This window comes from Lonchura striata, chromosome 6, assembly GCF_046129695.1.
Source record: "Lonchura striata isolate bLonStr1 chromosome 6, bLonStr1.mat, whole genome shotgun sequence".
Lineage (NCBI taxonomy): Eukaryota > Metazoa > Chordata > Aves > Passeriformes > Estrildidae > Lonchura > Lonchura striata.
Window position 1 is genome coordinate 41,871,405 of NC_134608.1, and position 18,683 is coordinate 41,890,087.

Consider the following 18,683-nt stretch of genomic DNA (forward strand, 5'->3'; position numbering starts at 1 on the left):
AAGAAGTTAGATTGATCTTGGTTAAAGTGTTTATCATTAATTGACTTTTTTCAAGAATATGAACAAATATTCTCTGTGGTCTCAGAAGCTTTATCCCATCAGGACATACATTGCTAGGTATGGTACACAAATGTGTGATGGATGTAATTTGACAATGTTCTTATTACAGAAGTCTTTTCTGTGTATGAGCATTATCTGTGTAGACTATGCACACACATATTTAATTACTTTTTTAAAATATATAATACTCTAAAAATTTTGGATTATGAGCTTTGAATTAAAAAATCTGCAAGCTCTCACCTAATGGCCCTGAAATTTATTTTTATTCTACAGACATACAGTTAATCAAGATACACTGTCCCTGATAAAAATATTTCTTCTCAGGATGTTAAGACTGCACATCCATTGTTGTCTTCCTAGGGAGACAAAAAGCCATGAGTTTTCTGTTGCTAAGGAGGGCTGGAATCCATATGTCTAGTATCTTACATTATCTTCATTATTGTAGTATCATAGAATTCTCAAAACAGATGGGGAAATGTACAATGAAATTAGATTCAAAATCACACAGGAAGTCAATAGCTGACATAGAAACTTAAATGATTCTCTCAGTTTGTTTAATATAAAATTGTCCCTTCATTGTAAGAAAGATGCATTATCTGAAGAAGCTTGTGCATAAAATTTCCAGAAATCATAACAAGCTGTTAATATATGGCAAAATGAAAGGCTCATAATTATCAAGGTTTCCCTGCTTGAAGATTAGGTTATTGTTCTCTTGAAGCTACCTTTTCAATTTTTTTTTTTCAATCAGAAAATGAGAAATGACCCTGACATTTGCCATCCCCTAAGTCTTCTACTTCCTAACACGGGTTCTGAAAACTGTTGATCTAACAGTATATGATATTTATTAATGATATTTAATTGCATGATATAGACTGCATCTGGTATTTCACTGTATACTGGAAAGTACTCATGCTTTTCAGCATTGTTATTTTTTTCCCCTATGGTCAGGGTTAATGCAGGTCTTGGTTTGTAATAACAGATATAAAAACAAAATTTTAATTACCCATCTGTATCCTCATTTTCATCTCCATTTCTTCTTTATTTTTAGACTATACTGTTTTATAGACTGTGATTATGATTTCTTTTATGGAATCTTTTACTTTCAGAGTCCCATAAAAAGCTTTGCATACACTTGGACTGGAGATGTACTAGAGCTACAATGGGGTTGCTGTTGGATCCTGCAGAAATAGGGAAGCATATCCCAGGAATTGGATTTTACAGATCAAATCTAGTACAAAAAGTTAAGTATATTCTGCAGCCAAAATGCTATTAGGGCATATACTTCTGCCTTTAAGGTACCAAATCTTTTAATCAGCATAAAACACTGCTCCTTTGGACTGCAAATAATTGAAGCTATTTATCATGTGCTTAGCAGTTAAATGAACTATTTCTCTGCTGGAATGCTACAGCTGTTTGTTAACACTGCACAGTTTCAGAAGAGTTTAAGTGAAAAAAGAGAAAACAATCTGCTTAAAATGTAGGTAATTTGCTGAGACTATGATTAGTTCTGAAGCCTCTAGAACCAATGATAGCCAGATTTTCTCCAAAAGCATGGCATTTCAATAATTTTTTGTGGCTAGTGATGAGCTTGAGATGAAAGGATTGTGTTCATTAGAGGTTTTACATGCCAATCTTAGATGCTGGCTTAGATTGTTTCTCTGAAAAAAGGATTCCAACCTGGCTAATGTGTTGCTGATACTGCATTCAGAAATACACCATGTTTTTTGTGATGTTTCTATCCAAGTACAGCTAATACTGCTCTAGCATTGTTTTACAATCAGAGCCTGAGACTGTATTGTAATATTATTACAGCTGTTTGCAATAAAGGTAGTGTGTTGTTTTTACAAAATTATTTAGATTTTACGCTGTAGTGATAGTATTACAGCATATCTAGTTACCTTTTTTTTTCTCCTCCTGATTATGATATGGACTTAATTTGGTTAATTTGTCTGTCAGTTAAACCTCCAGTGGCATATTTCTTTTCTTTTATAGATCTTTATCTTGGTAGATATGCTTGAATGGTAGTGTTTCCTGGATTAATTTTGGCACCAAGGTTTTATCCTATCTCCAGTTCTGATGTTTAATCCAACATGATAATGTGTTTTTGCAAAGCATGGAGACTTGTGTGTTAGTGGGCAGCAACAGGCACTTCAGAATTTGGAAGCTGTTTCTAGAATCTCCACCTTATGTTGTCTAAAATGGAAATTACTTTATTAAAAATAACTTGATTCGCCTCAGTGCACCTGTTTCTATGCAACAGCAAAGGCACCTGTGTCCTATTAATACATTATGCAGCACATTTGGAAATGTTATAACTCAGGTGGATTATCCTCCTGGGAACCACATACATTGCTCCTGCCTCGGCTCTTTCTCTGTCTATATGTCAAGTTGTTAAATGATTTTTGGGTTACTTCAATGTGTTTGCAGCTTGAATTCTTAAAATGTGCTACTCAGGCAAGTAAGAGGAAACTTATTCCAGATGGCTGGTAGCAGATCTCCATGTTTTTCTATATTCTAGTTGTCCAATGTCTATTTTGAATTCATCCATTCTTTGGTACTGCCATTTAAAATGAGAAGTACATAGCTGGTAGGTCATCTACAGTTGCTTGTTTCTAACTCAGACTGTTGTTCAGCTGGAAATTGTAATCTCTCATGCTGCTTCTTGTCTAGATCTATTATTTTTGTTATATTATCAAAGGTTTTGGCAATACATTTAAGAGGATTTGCTATTTTATTATTGTACAAATATTAGTTTATTTTTTACATTAACATATGACAACTGTAACTCAAGCTTCAGGTAACTTCCATAGAAAAGATAAACAAGAAATTAACTTATTTTGCCCTGAATCTTACGAATGTAGCTTTAATGCCAATAATGTAAATTGACATCAAGGCTATGGAAATAGGTTCCATATTACTTGTTAGTTAAATATGATGTGAAGGTTTTTTTCTGCTGTGGCATCATTATGTATGGCTAGAAGTAGCATATTAAGAAATGGCCATACAGCTACTTTTCATATTTAGTAGCCAAAACTGACTGTGTGGAGTATTAATCCTACCTAAGTTATGAAACTCAATGGTGATCATCCAAGGTCTTTATGTCTGCTGATTTAGAATAACACCTTCTCTTAGCTACTTCACAGTTTCTCCTAATTCAGTATTTTAAAAGATAACTCTTACTAAATAGGTTTTTGCTGTGTTATACAGCAAGGAAACCCACTCTGAGTAGTTTATCAATCATTCAGGATCAGTTGGACTCTATTAAAAGAGACCTGAATAGGATAAGTAGGCTAGCTCTATCTTCAAAAATAAGATGAAGATAGCAACTAATTCCTGACATATTTATCTAGCCTGTACTTAAAACCATCACCTAGACTTCAAAGGATCCCTTGCCTGACAGGTAGGTCTTATGAAATCTCATGAACCTGATTTTCTTTTTTAAGAATATGTTTAGGTCTTTTTCTTGTTGTAGTTATTTTCTTCCTGTCTTCTAATGACTTATTAAGTTGATGGAAGTTTGAACTGCTGATGTCCTTGAGAAGATGTGATTGATGTCCATTCACAGTGCTTTAATTGTATTTATTTGGTTGTAAACATAAATTATAAATATTATATCCTTATAGACATGCTTTTTAACTTGGTGTCTTAGGTGGGAGGAACACAGTAACAGGTGTCTTTTCCTTTCTTTGAATTTAAAAAAATGGCTGGTATAGAATGTATAGAGAAAGTATGGCTTGTGCTAGAACTCAGCTGTCAGTGAGTGAGGTTAGTAAGGAATTTTTGCCCACTATCAGAGCAGTAAGGACCTAGTTGGTTGGTTGTTTTTTTGAGTCCCATTCCAGACTTGGAGGAGTCTCTGTTGTTATGGAGTGAAATGCTTACAAGTGGTTGTAAGTGACTGTTGGGAGAACTGTGTAAAATAAGAGAACTAATGTGAAAGATCTGTTTTATAGCTGTCATAGCTCCAATAAAAATTCTGTTCGTATAGTGTTCTTCCTAACAGGCTTTTCAGGAGCTTTTAAATTAATTAATGCCCTGTCATCCCTTTAAATGGTTCTTACATGTTTTAGTTCATTGGAAAGATTGTGAGACATTCTGTTTGCATTCTTCCTAAAGAAAAGAAAATTATATCAGTCTCCAGGGCAGCCAGTTTAGATATAATTACATACTAACCACCACTTTTTTTTTCCCCTGTAGAAGTCAAGCTTATTAATTATTTTCTTTTTTATTGTTATTTCTTTGAAAAATACATTTTCACTTACTTGCTCTTTGCTCTGTGTGAAATGGAAGCTGATGTTGTCTCTGTAGAGCAGATGCCTTCATTTCTCAGAGTGTTCCAATTGAAATCCAAATTCCAAGTGCTTACATGGAACAAATAATTTTTATTTTCTTTTTCTGATGCTTTCCTAGATGAGTCCCTTGTCAAATCCTGACAATTTGTGAAGATAGAACATTTTGGTAGAAGGTATACTCTGTTCTCATGAGAGTGAAAACTTGTATGACAACTGCAGCATATGATGTATAAAATGGTTGTGTTACTCTGTTAACCACACACCGTGTCTGCTTCTACCATGTTTTATCAGTCTTATTTTTCTGCTAGAAGCAGAGAAATTGTGTCCATAACTGAAGAAGTATGAAGCTAATTTTGATTAAATAGCTCTTTTGATGTAAAAAATATTTAAGAAAGGATCATGGTTTGTTTGTAGAATGAATTTCTTTAAAGGACTAAAGGACTGTTGTAACTGCCAACATACAACCCAAAAAGTGAGTTAGGAATAGGATTTGTAAATGGACCAAGGCAGTACTATGGATATAGGATTTTAAAAATCTCAGTAATGTGCTCTTATTCTTGTACAGTTTTCAAAGTAGAAAGCTTCTCTTACTGTTTGTATGTACATTCATACATGAGATTCCTTCAGGACTGATCATCCTGAGTGAATCAGTGTCAATGATTGTAACTGTGAAATTAACAGTTTTAATGTTGGTTACTAGTCTGCCTTTGAAATTCGTCCTAAGCCTCGTTCCTAGCAAGAGTTCAAACATTTAAGTATAGAATCATTTTTCTTGAGATAAGAATTAACTGAAAATATAGTAATCACATTTACTGGCTTTTGGATCTGGTTTTTGTGTGTCATGGGCTTTTTTGTTCTGTAGTCTTCTATTTGGCTAAATTAGAAATGAAAGTTTGAAGTTTTCACTACTAGAGACAACTCTTACAATTATTTTATTTGTTATTTAGGATTCTTGTCATATCACCGTGCTGATTCAAGTCTGTAGCCCACTACAGTATTTTAAATTGACATTTGATTCTGCCATATGTCATTCTGTGTTATGGCACACCAGAGTAATATCGTGTTTTATCAAGTTTATCAATACTTAATTTATCCTTAACATAGTTTTATCTAATCCATCTATTCATTTGACTTATGCTCTTAGTCACTAAATGCCAGAGCACAGACACATGGTTTCTCCTGGAAGATGCTATTTTGATGCTTTACTTTAAAAGAAGTTTGGTAATAGTTTAACCAAAAGGTAATTCTGTTGCATTATAGCATTTCTCAGATAAAATTTCAAATGGGTTTATTTGGAGATTTTACCAAAAAGCTATGGGGATTTTTCTAGAAGATTGAAAGGCTAGGGCTTGAATGTGTGAATTAACGGAGTAGTTTTTTTTTTTTTTTTTTTGGTTTAGTCTCTCACTGTCTGTGTTGGGTTTATTTAGCCAGTATTACCTAATTATGACATTAAGGTTGTTTCTGTTCATTTGGATTCTAATAAAGTCAGGGCAGGGAATCAGAACAAAATTCATCAAGAAAAATGAAGAGGCATGACTGGTTAACAGAGTTTGTATCCCCATTATGTCACACAACACAGCAAAACAGTTTTCAGAAAATGCATTGCTGAATAAAGAAGAACAGATAGACAACAACTATAACAGATAAAACAATGTTCTGGGGAGATTATATTTTTTATAATATCATAATATTTTTCTTTTATTAAAAAAGCCGTGCATTTCAAAGTGGCTAATTAGGGCATAGGAAAGAACATTTCTGGTCTGAAGTGATTTGTCCATTCAATCATGCTGTACAAAACACTAAGCATAACAGCTCAAATAAGGTGGAAAATTTCTTAGCTAAAAAGAAATGAATCCATGGAAAAGAGGTTGATTTTGCTCATATCTATCTGGAGGTTGGTTGTTCACTTTGTTTTACTGCTGCCTTGCCTACAATAAGTCAGCACAACAAAAATGAAAACTTGACAATACTGGAAGTGTTTTACTAGAAACCAAATTATCTTGAAAATGAGATGTAAATGCATAGAAGGGGAATATATAAAAGGACAGAAATTTTAATGTTATTGTCACCTCTAGGAATGCCATGAATAATTTGCTTCTTCTGTTCCTTTAATCCGCTCTTACATAGAATGCTATTCTGACTGAATGTTATGGATTCTGGAGGAAGCTCAGTCTGGTACTTAGAAAAATAAAGTTAGGAAGTTCTGCTGTCTTGTCTGTATTTTCCATTTAATGTAACCTTTTAAAATGCACATACATACATGTCCTTTGAAATGACCTATGGAAAAGAAAATTTTGTGAACACTGTGTGAATATATTTTCACAATGGATAATTGTAGCAGGAGCCTGACTTTTTAACATGATACATTATATTTTTTCTATGATCTCTTGGTCACTAAAAAGTTAATCTAAAGCCCAGTAAAGTGCATGAAATTATTTTTTCCATTGTGTTTCCTCTCAGGTTACAGTCACTTGTGTAATGGAAATCAATGAGATTTTTTTATGTATGTGGTAAAAAGCTATTTACTAAAACACTTTACTGACTTATAGGGTTTTTTTCTCTGAATATTTATATCTATATTTTGATCTATATGGATCTCAGTAGATGTTAAATCTCTAGCTCCCTTCACTGAAACTGCCCTACCTGTATCTTCTTTCTCTTCTCCAAAGCAAAAGCTATAACAATAAGGTCAGTAGTAGATAGTCTTAAGTTTTGTTGATATGATAAACTCATATTTATTCCTAGAAAGATTAATAGTTGGGAACATTTTGTATGAAAATGATGATTCAGAGACCAGAATGGAAGTGTACCAGCAATCAATCCTTTCTAATAATTTTTCATCCCTCAGTGTATCTGTCATGTAAGTGTTCATTTAATACTTGTGAAATTAATATTTCTTTAATAGAAACTTGTTAATGGTTATTAAGTGCTTAGGAGACTAATTCTCATAATCATAAATTAATTAAATAAGTAGAAACCAGAAATCCATTGAAAACCAATTAGTTTTAGGTCTGTGAGTGCTATTTACATTACAGAAAACAAAGTTTATGCTTCTAAATAATTTAGGCAATTGAATATTTTTATATTATTTCATTGCTAAAAAGCAGACACAAATTTTTCTGGTATCACTTAGTGAATATGTGATAAATATTTATGGGTCATTTTATTTAAACACTTTATATGCATTAAACAACCATTCTACTCTGTAAATTTTAGGTCCAACAGGCATAAACAATTGAGGAAATTCTGTGTTTTAGTTGAAGATACTTCATCTTAAGAAGGCTCTGATTATATTGAGACCTCCAAGCCTCAAAAGCCTTACACATGTTTCCTAAAAAGGGCATGATTAATGGTGAGTTCTGAGTTCTGTTTACGAGTATATTACAAAGGGAATATAGTAAAGAAGAATAAACTGCTAAAGAAGATGCTGGAATTACCTGCACATAAATTCCTTCCAGTTTTAATACTGATCTGATTAATAGTGAGTTTGCAGGAAGCTTGCATGTTACTCTTGTGACTCTTATTCTTGGATTTCTTAGTGGTAAAGTTCCAGATCACACCAAGATGAAACTGCACAAATGAACATCTGCTGCCCTCATAAACTTTGATTAGACATCCTCCCTGATGCCTCTGAGTGCAAGCCTGAGTATGGCCTTGGAGATGTATTGTATGGGCAGATGGCCAAATTAAAATTATTTACTTATTTAGCACAGATACAGTATTAAATCTACATAAATCAGTCCAAAAAGTACATACTACAGATGCGGGGGAAGAGAACTGTGGCTTGATGTATAAAAATATTATATTGAGTTATCTTATTTTAAAAAAATCCTTAAGTGGGAAAATCTAAGAGTGGCAAACTTTAATACTAGTGTCCTAAAATAGGTAGTCTTATCTGCTATTTTTTGTTTAAATGGAGGACGTATTATGTCGGCAACTCTATATGCATCACAATATATAGTGAATATATATATGTACATATACACAGAGTCTGTGTGTGAATTGCAATGTATGGGCTACATGCAATGAGGGAGGAATTACAAAAAAACCAACTGTGTATGTTTGTGTTTCGTACTTAAGCACTTTTGCTTTTAGAAGTAAATCTGTTTTCCTCAGTCATAAATATTACAAGTATTATTACAAAATTTTAAGTCTTAACCAGAGTATTAGGATAACATAGAGTCCATTATGAAAAATGGAAATTAAAATACCTTATAAGTAATATTTTAACCAATTCTTGATGCAAAAATGATATGGATGGAGATTAAATGCACAGAATTTCTTTAACAAGTTGCACATTATCTTCATCCAGTAATAGGAATTACTATAACTTTAACCAAAATAATATTTTCAGAAAAGCTTCTTCACAAGTAATGTGAAGGGGTTCTTTTTCCTAAGAACAAAAGATGAAATTTTGATCTTATTTTATGTCTTAGGTTTTAGAATTTGAGATATATATAACAGATGGGCAGGGAGGATTGCCATTGATTTTTAAATTTAAATCCGTTTAATGTGAAATAGGATAAATATCAATGCATCTAATGTAGTTTTCCTATTTTTGCTGTGTAAAGATATTGTATTATCTAGAATGTTAGAGTTGCAATATATTTAACAAAAAATATTATTGGCAGTATATATATAGCTTTGTGTATCTTCCTCCCAAGCTTCTAGTCTAGTGAGAAGAAAGTTGAGGGCAGGATGGCCCTCAATGAGAGATTGCTGAAGGATCCTATTGGATCTGTATTGGGTATGACAGCATCTCAAATGAATAAATTCAGTTAGTCCAGGAATATGAACCTATTTGAAACTAATCCAGTTATGATCTGCAAATGTCACTGATTTCATTGTCCAGCTTGCTATTAACAAAAGTGTGCTTGGAACAAGACAAAGCATAGCATACAGATATTCCAGGACTTAGTCCATGCTTCTCTAGCTAATTAATCAAATACTGTTTTTGGAAAGCAAATAAATCAGCTCCTCAGAGAAATGTCTTATTTTCTGTTTCACAAAGTACTTGCCCTGACTAAAACTCCGCATGAAACTGTTTAACTTGACAACAGTCACTCTGCTTAGAGAGAAAGTCTGTAATTCTTATGCAAAAAATCCTCCCACTCCAGAGTGGTTTATTGTGTCATTTCAGAAATCTGTCTCTAGTCTATGTATTTTAATGTCAATAGAATATGCTTCTGTTTTTTATCCCTAAATGTTTTGGCAAACATGAAAGTGATCAGTTGACCATATGATAGTCTCAGTCGAGTTGCCTGTCAGACTTCTCAAGTTGCTGACTCCATCTGGTATGAAGTCAGGAAAACTGACTGAAAAGAAGTTCTGGTATTATTTTTTGACTCCGTAACCTTTTCAGTGAGTTCAAGCAGCGAATTCAAACCAGCCATAAGAAAGGCCAGGTAATTACTTTGTGATAAGAAGAGCAGCACTGAAGGATTTGCCTGGGGCTCAGAACACTGATTGTCGGATAAAACTCAGCAAAGTCCATGGCCCCAGAGGACTGCTGGGGCTGGACTGCTGTAGGCTAATATGCTTAGAGGAAAGGTCAGGCAGTTGTGGAAGCCTGAACAGCAGACTGTCTCTCAGCTCTGTGGCTGGCAGTGTTCAGGAGCTGAGTGGGGAGCACAAAGGGATTGATTTAAATGAGGGAACTGATTCCTCTTTTCTTTAGGCCCACATTCCCCAGACATGTGAGCTGGTGTTTGTACTGTCACTGCAAACCACTAGAGCTCTAATGTGAGCCTCCTGCATAATTGGAGTGGGACATTAATATTGGATATCTCAGGCCCTGGGTCTAAAAGTTTGCTCCCATCCTTATTTCATGCAGTTACATTATAAGAAGTGTTTGGAGAAGGAAGACATTTTTTTTTTTTCTCTCCTACATGTTGGGTTATTTCTAGGAAAATAGTATTCTTGGTTACATCCTATTACATATTGGCCTCCCACCTGATATGAGTGGCTAATAGTTTCTATTGGCAACCACTGAAAAATCAGAGAAGCTTTTTAGCTTTGATTTATGAGAGAAGCCAGAATAATACTCAGGAAGAACATAGTAGAGGTTTCATTTTCAGTAATTCTCATCTCTGCCTCATTTTATCTGAGTGCAGTTAGGAACACAGCCAGGTGACTTCAGCATAGCCACAGCCTTCAATAGTTGCATGCACAAGCAGTGATTACACATGAAAGGATGGAGGACTGCTGGGATTCCTCTTAAATTTGTAAATACAGTATCTTTCATTTACTTGAACATCCTGCTTTTAAGATTGTGTAAGAACGATAGACTAATTAGTAACACTGCCAAAAGTAGGTTGTCATTTAAAACATGTCTCTACCAATAAACTTTGCTATTTACCAGTATTTGGTTTTGTTTGGTTTTGTTTTGTTTTGTTTTGCCTTTTTTTTTTTATATATATAATTCACTTTTTTTTTTTAATTCACTTAAAACTAATGCAAGATGTAAACATTTTTCACCTGGGAACAAATTCGTCTTCTAAATAAAATTAGTCTATTGACTAGAATGCTCTCAGAGTCTGAAATTATATTTATCTTCTTAATCCTCTCAATCGTACATTTAAATATGAATTGTGCAGCTAGCCATTACAGAAAAATAGTTGGAGGATGTTTGTCTGATTTTCAGGGTAATTATGCAAGATTCTCAGCATGCTATTTGAAAATGGCAGTTGGTCAGGGCTTTCTATTCTAACCTTATTTAATTCTGCTCCAATCATAAAAGCATTCTTCTTGAAACAAAAAAATGAAAAGAAAAAGGGGTCTATGAACCACTATTTTCCCTTTCAACAATCTCAGCATTTTCAACCATTTCTGCATCTTGCATTATTGTTCTTCTCTATGTCCTCTTTCTTTATCTGAATCATAGGAGATATTTTAAAACCTACTGGAGTAGAAAACTACAAACTAAAGAAAACTTCCTTCTCTACTGAAATAACTGAGTCAGAAGGAATCCCTTTCTCTGGCTTCCTTCCTGAAGTGTCTAAATAGAAGACACTTCTCAAAACAACTTGGAAATCATGAAGTTGAGATCTCCACCTATTTTGATGTAAATCACTACACAGTCACCAGCAGGTAGTAATTTAACTTCCAACCTGACTGGTGGTTATGAATGTACCCAGAAAAACACCTTCAAGTGAGTTAACTAAATAAATGTTGATATTTCACATCTATTGTTCAGTCCCACTCTGGTTTTACTTCTTGATTAAGTTTTGAGGGGTGAAAGGTTTCTGGTAATTTTTTGTTATTTCTTTGCCTTTAATTAAAGACTTAATTGTACCTTCTGTTGCCAGCTAAACTACTAACTTCAGTGTGAAAAATATGAAGACTCTTTAGTTCCTATGAAGTTTTTTGAGTGGAAATAAAGGTAGAATATGCATAAATCTTGTAAAGCTTCTACATATATATCAGGATTGCAGTTTTATTACTATCATCTCAACCTGGATCTCTGACAAATAGCTACTTACTGGACCTACTGGAAAGATATTTGTGTTCAATTTAGGAAAGAAATAGAAGTAATTATTTTTGTACAAATATAATATGGGCTAGTGACAATAATATTCAGCAAAAGATAATTTGTATTTCATTGGAATCTTATTATTTGTGTGTTAAATGCATACATGCATACATACATATACATTTATTTTCTCAGTATAAGATTGGAGCTTCACATAAATTTCAAACCTTTAGTCTCATTGCTTTGCCCTGGCTCAGAAAACTTGCAATTCACTTGTTTGGGGAATCTGTAGATGACCTAAAATGCTTTTTCCTCTGGGTAAATAATATGAGGGCAAGCAGATTGGCACTGGTATGCTCCAATGATTGGAGGTCTTTACTGTGTCAAAAAAATCCATTGATTTTGTTTGCTTCAGTATGGCCATGGATTTGCTTATATATCAGTAAGTGAAGTGACAAGATGAGTCTTTGAAATTGAAATTGCATGTTAGATAGGTTGTAGTTGCATGTTCATGGGAGATGTTACTGCCATAGTAGAACATAGGACTGCTCCCTTCTCTTGTGAGGTACCATAATGTATATAGTTGAAAACAAAACAAAACAAAACAGAGAAAACCCACCAAAAACACATTTAGGAGGAAAAGGGTTTTGCATAAATATGAACATGGCCAGAAAAGCTCTCTCAAAACAACAGAACCATAACCAAAATAACTGAGGGCATAGTTTCACTTCTGTTGTCACCTCCAGGTTAGTGTATGCAGGTCATTAGCAGCTTTTTCTGATGTCTCTGTGCAGGTACTTGCAGGCTCTGGTGCTCATGCATACAGAGCAGAGGTTTTAAAAAGCACTCTGGTGCCTTGAAATGACTTCTCGGAATGAGTGTCTGTGACAGTGCTAAATGTTTCCTAGCAGGGGAGTGCCATAGGCACTTTTAATAGAATTTAGAAGCTGATAGAGGCAAACTGTATGCTGAAATCCTGCTGTCTATCTGCAGCACAAGTCTAGCAGACAGGAACAGCAAAACCTTCTGACATTCAGTAAACCCTGTAAGAGGTCTCCAGAGGGATTGCTTCTAGGAGTTGAACCATAACCTTTTTCTCTATGAGCATCATAAGTCTGTGTCTCACTGCAAAAATGCTGGCCAGTGCTTTAACTTGATGTTGCCTATGACATTGGCATCTTTTCCTTGAGAGGTAAGAGAAACATGCTAATCTATTTCATATAGACAGTAGACTGCAGTCTTCTGGCTGGGATAGATGGAGTGTTTCCTCCCACTGGCTTAATAGTAGAGGGTTTTCTATAGTGTTGTCACTACAGCAGTATAATATACCCTCATCTATGAAACCATAATTGCTGGCCTGTCAGTCCCTAATGTAACTTGCTCAGGAAAAAAGTATATGTGATGTTGTGATTCTGAGGGGAAAAGTGAATGCTGTCCTATTTGATGCAGGTAACTTCTAAGAAAATAATAGAAAAGCATATAGATCTTTGTCTGTAAGTAGCTTTCAGCTCCCTGAAATTTTGTTAAAGATATTGGGAGTATTCCAGGAATAATTTTTTTCTGGATATGTTTTTAATTAAATTCTGTACTGCTGAACTGAGAATAAGCAACAGTATTTATCAAATGCTATGGGTGAGGTTTTTCAAATACAAACTTTTCAGATTTTGAAAATATGGCAGGCCTTGTTTTGCTGAAATTTTCTGGTCCTGAAAATAAAGAAGGATGTATTTTTCCAGGCTGTGGTGTTGGGTACAAAATTAAGTATTTTGGTGAAGGAAATCACGACATTATTCATTTCACTTATCCAGAGCAAAGATGCATCCAGAAAGTTACTTTGCAATGAAAGCCAAAATAGTTTTATACCATCTGCAAAGTTAATGTAGCAGTGTCTGACAAGTAATTTCTCTGTTCATGTTATACAGCCACTGACCCTGGAAATCTGGGCAGATCCGTCCATCTGAAGCATTACTATTCATTAGAATAGAATATTAATTATAATTCATAAAATATAATATTTTACATTAAATGTTATAATTGAAAATAAATAATTATTGACACTAGTAACAATTTGGGCCATCCTTATGGTACTGCTTGAATCAAGGCAGTCTATGAGACTAGATTATTCAACTTCCTATATACTTAGAATACTTTTCAGTAAAATTGGAAAGCTTTGTTATTGGCCCATCTAGAGAATTCTTAGGATATAGGAACAAGAAATAACAACTCTTCCTAAATACAGAAGTCTACTTTCTTGTCTACTCTGGTGTAATTTGGAATAACTGAAAGTGGAACAGTTGGATATCAACTCATATAGTCTAAATGTCCATGTACCAGTTGGTATTTACTTCTGCTTTAAGCCACACTCTACTCAGCTAAAAGTTTTTACCTATACATTCTGCTGTTTTGGTTGTAAAGATTGGGAACATTTGCAGTCTCTTCTGTTCACTTCATAGTCGGTAACTTTATCAGTTCTACGTATGCCAAATACTGTTCTGCAGCATCTGGCTGTTAAGCTGTTTAGTCTCCCTGAGAGAATCCTGGTTTAAACCCATGACTAAGAATCATGTAAAGATATGTCCAAGACAGATGCCTTTGACCTTGTCTAACATTTGAGATGTGCATAATAAAGTCAGTCTACTTCTTAGAACTCTCCAAGTCATTTAGGCTCTCCTGGCCCAAGGAGAGTTTGAAGACATCACTTATCTCTGTGTTGTATCTTGAGATTTTCAAGACATAAGATTTATGGCATAATTTTTTTCCCCACATTTGATTCTTGCTGCTTCAAGGCTTGTAGTTGTGAAAACCAAAACTATGCATGTGTCTTGAAACAGCAATGTTAAAAGTTAACAGCAGTACTAAAAACCTGGTATATAAAAAAAACAAAACAGGCAATATCCATTCTTACTGTTACCTTTCTAATGATAGTTCCCAGAAAAAACATCCAAAACATTAAAGAAGGAACCTTGTTTCTAAACTGAAATATTTCCCTTTGCCAATTAGAAATTTTTTTTCTTAACTGTGTCACAAAGGGGCTTCTACCTCTTGGAAAACAGCATAACTGTTTGGGAATGACAGGAAAATTTATCAATTCTATGCTTAAAACAACTATGGAACTTAATTGGTGGGTAAATGAATGCTTCTTTACATATGTAAAATGTGGGTTTGCTTAAAATCTATTTGAAATATGCATGGATTTAGATTAAATTACACAAAGCTGTATGATTCCAGTATATTCTTTTGCTTATATACTAAAGATTTGAGTCCGGTGGTACTTCTGTACCCACCTAATATAGTTAAGGTACACATAATTATATTTCTTGAAGATGTAAAAAAGGACAAATGCTAAAAAATGTGAACATTACCAATATTTTATTGGAATGAAACAATATACTCTATCTTATTTTTCTTATAAAGAATGTTGGAGTGAAAAAAAAAAAAAAAAGTTGGGGTAACCTAATACAGGTTTTTGGCGGAATATGACTGTCCAAAATGGCAACCTGACTGTACAATGAAGCTTAATATCTTTTCTTGTAGAAGATAATACAATTTAAAAAACATATTTTTGTTAGCAAGCACTTCTATTAGTGGGATATGGATCAAGCAGGCACTCCAAAGATAACCTGTTTATTACTGCAAAAATATCCTCTCATTGCAACATTACAAAATATCCATGACTTTGAAAATTATTTGATTGTTGTATCATTCAATTTCATGGTAGAGGAATGTACACAATGCAAAAGAAGTTTCTATGGTACAAAAAATTTTAAATAGAATCTTCACCTGGGAACTGGTCACATCAGTATGTATTATATAAGAGTTGAACAATAATCAACAGTTGTTATTTTTGTGTGAACATTATTCTTCCATTTATTTAAACAGAGAACATACATTTTTTCCTATATCAGTTTATCATGTTAGGCATTCAGTTGTTTGTCTTCATCCTGTCATTGCTGCTTAACGCGTCCATTCCACATTACCATTCTATCTTAAAAAGAGCAAAGAGTAAAGGTGAAGGGAAAGAATGAAAAAGGAGCTTTGACTGTTTTATATGACAGCTTTTTTGGTGGGCTATTTGAGGTTTTTTGGTTTTTAAAATTGTGTGTTCTGCCAATAGATTTAGAGAAAAAAGCCTTTTCCATACTCTTGTTAAATAACAGGGAGATGTATATTTTTTTGTTGCAGTCACCAGCATTTGAAAGGAAATCACCTCAAAATAATTGTAATATTCATTGTTTTTTATCCTGTTTATTGGATATGCTGTAAGCATTTTTAGTCCACTGAATGCCAGCTAAAGTCAAAGCAGTTTGTCTTTTTTCTCATTTTATGTATATCTGTGACTTTTTTCTTAGTTGTTTTATTCTTTATCATCAGCCATAGTAATGTTGCAGATTTGTGCTGGGGGTTTCAGTACAAGTCTTACAAGGCTCATGCTAATGCTGTCTAGACTGTTTCTATTTAAATTGTGAGAATGTGACCTACTTTCATCTCTGTCACTGCATCTGTGGATTCTCCTATTCATGTCATATTAATTCGTCCAGGTTTAATGATTGTCCTGCCTCATTAGCTGGGCTTACAGGACACATATGGGAGACCTCAGCCAGGCCAAAACTCATTTCTCAGTCATGCCAAGAATGCATCACTATGTTTATCGTGTCCTTTGTGACACGGTGATCGCAAATAAATATGCCTAGTAGTTATTATTAATGGTTGCTGAGATAGATTTTACAAAGTTTAACAAAATCTTGTTCACTCTTATGCATGCAGATGCAGCAACAAGAATTGAGTTTTAATGCTGACTCATTTTTTGAATACTGAATAGAAAAAATACCTTTAGCTTTTCATCTGTAACTTGATGCTACATGCCATTACAGCTTGTGCCAGAATTTGATGCCTTTTTTTTTTGCCTCTGTAAATGTAGAAATTTCTTGAATCTCTTCTACTGCTATTTGCTGTTTTTCCTGCTATCCATCAGATCATTAGTAAAATAGAAAGCATGTCAACATAACTCTGTAAATAAACTTTACTGGACATATGATGTTTCGGGTAGCTGTTCATGAAAGTAACTGGATCTGTCAATTCAGTATTTAGATCCTCTGGAATATTTCAGCAATTTCTTAGTGAAATTGCCTCAGACTTTTCTTAAAACAATGGAGTTTCAGATCTATTATTTTCATAATTGTCATAATGTTTCAACTTTCATAATGTTTTAAATATTAAGCTCTCCATGGTATGGAACATAATATTTCTTAATTAAAGAAGAAAATAAAGATGTCTCAAGTTATCCTGTTAATAGATTAAGTTAAGATAATAAAATTTCATTAACAAGTTACTTGATTTTTCTGCCCCCCAAACTTATCACTGCTTATTTTGTCTAATTAGGGATGGTTTTCAAGGGGCTAAAGAGTGAAATTATTGCATGTTAAGGCGCTAAATGTAGCTTTCTAACTTAGTTGTTGAAATGTTGCAGGCTGTGGGGAGTTAACAGTTCCATAATGAGATTTAGTGAGTGTTTATTCATTTATTCTTCTTGTCATACACAGTGAAGATGAAACACAATACTGATAAACAGCAATGTATGTGCAAGATCAGAAAAGTGTCCTGTGAGTTAGGTGATTAGGACCTGACTGATGCAGAGCTTCAGAGAGATGATTCTGAAAGACCTGAACATCCCTTGCCTAATGAGATGTTCTAAGTGTGGTCAGTAAGTACCAGACTATAATTAGTTGATGTACATATCACTGGGATATAGGAATTATTCTACCTATAGCTTGCTGCTAACTCATCTATAGGAGATCTCCTTTACCTTATCAGATTAATTACTCACTGTGCAAAGCTTCACACAGGAGCCATAGACTATTTCAAATTCTCAGGTAAATGTTAAGAGGTTTCTAAGTGGTTGCTAGGCCTTCTGGTAGGTTTCTACACCATTGTATTTTGTGCTGTATATATCCCTATGAATTAGCATCTTTGACAGTAGGAGTAGTGTGTGGTTCCTGAAATACAAACTGTGTTCAGCATACAGCTGTCTTCAGTACATGGCAGACAGTTGTCTTCATTACTATGGTCAAATTAAAGAAAAAAGCAGATCATCCTAAAACTAGAGAACTAGAAAATTCTCATGCAAATTTTTTTAGAACTTCAGAATCTAAGTGACTTTCACTGCGATAATTAATTATCCTCCTAAGAATCGTGGGGGGTTGTTCAGTTTGGGCTTTTTTTTTGTTGTTTTGGCTTTTATATTTGGAGTTTTTTGTTTGGCTTTTTTTTGGAGAAGGTGGATGGGTTTGTTGGTGTTTGGGGATTTTTTGATGTGGAAATGCAGCTAATGTGAATATTTTCCCTATAAATCCTTCTCAATATGAAACAGAGCTGCTATGAACATAAGTGTCTCTTTGTGTTTGGACTAGATCTTCCAAAAGTGAGTGTATATTTGCAATTAAGTGTGACTCACACAGTATGAAAACTCTGCAGTGAATTAGTTTAATTGTATATAAAATGTGAGAAAATGTGAGAAAATGTAAAAATTATAATTAGGTTTCTAATAGCAGAAGAAAAGCTTTCCTTTATAGTTAAAAAGCCTCTGTCATGTTAACATCCCTGCATTAACTGAAGAAACAGGAATCCTTAAAGAATTTATTTACAGTTGAAAGTCCATCAACAGGAGATGGGACTGAACGTAAACAAGGCTAAATGATTCATTCAAGGAGTTCAGGAAATCTGGGATTTAGTAGGACACTGAGGGGTTTTCAAGTGCAAGCCTTGGATGCAATACTGTGGGGTACTTTTGAATACCAGAGTTCTCAAGATCCTGTTTGATCTTTCATTTATGAGTTGCCATTTATAGAGTTTTAACTACT

General features: G+C 34.0%; 1 protein-coding gene across 14 annotated transcripts in view; it reads left to right on the forward strand.

The window, feature by feature from the left end:
- LRRC4C (leucine rich repeat containing 4C) overlaps positions 1 to 18,683 on the forward strand; it is a 473,541-nt gene that overhangs the window by 347,086 nt on the left and 107,772 nt on the right. For 7 of the 14 annotated variants that reach the window (XM_077784229.1, XM_077784230.1, XM_031505042.2 and 4 more), the window contains one exon: positions 7,572 to 7,707. The exons of 6 other annotated variants lie outside the window; for them this stretch is intronic. The gene's annotated coding sequence lies outside the window, so the exon portion shown is untranslated. Of the gene's footprint in view, positions 1 to 1,509; positions 1,538 to 7,571; positions 7,708 to 18,683 lie in introns of those variants that run through there. One more of the 14 variants, XM_021540318.3, reaches the window with a different exon arrangement.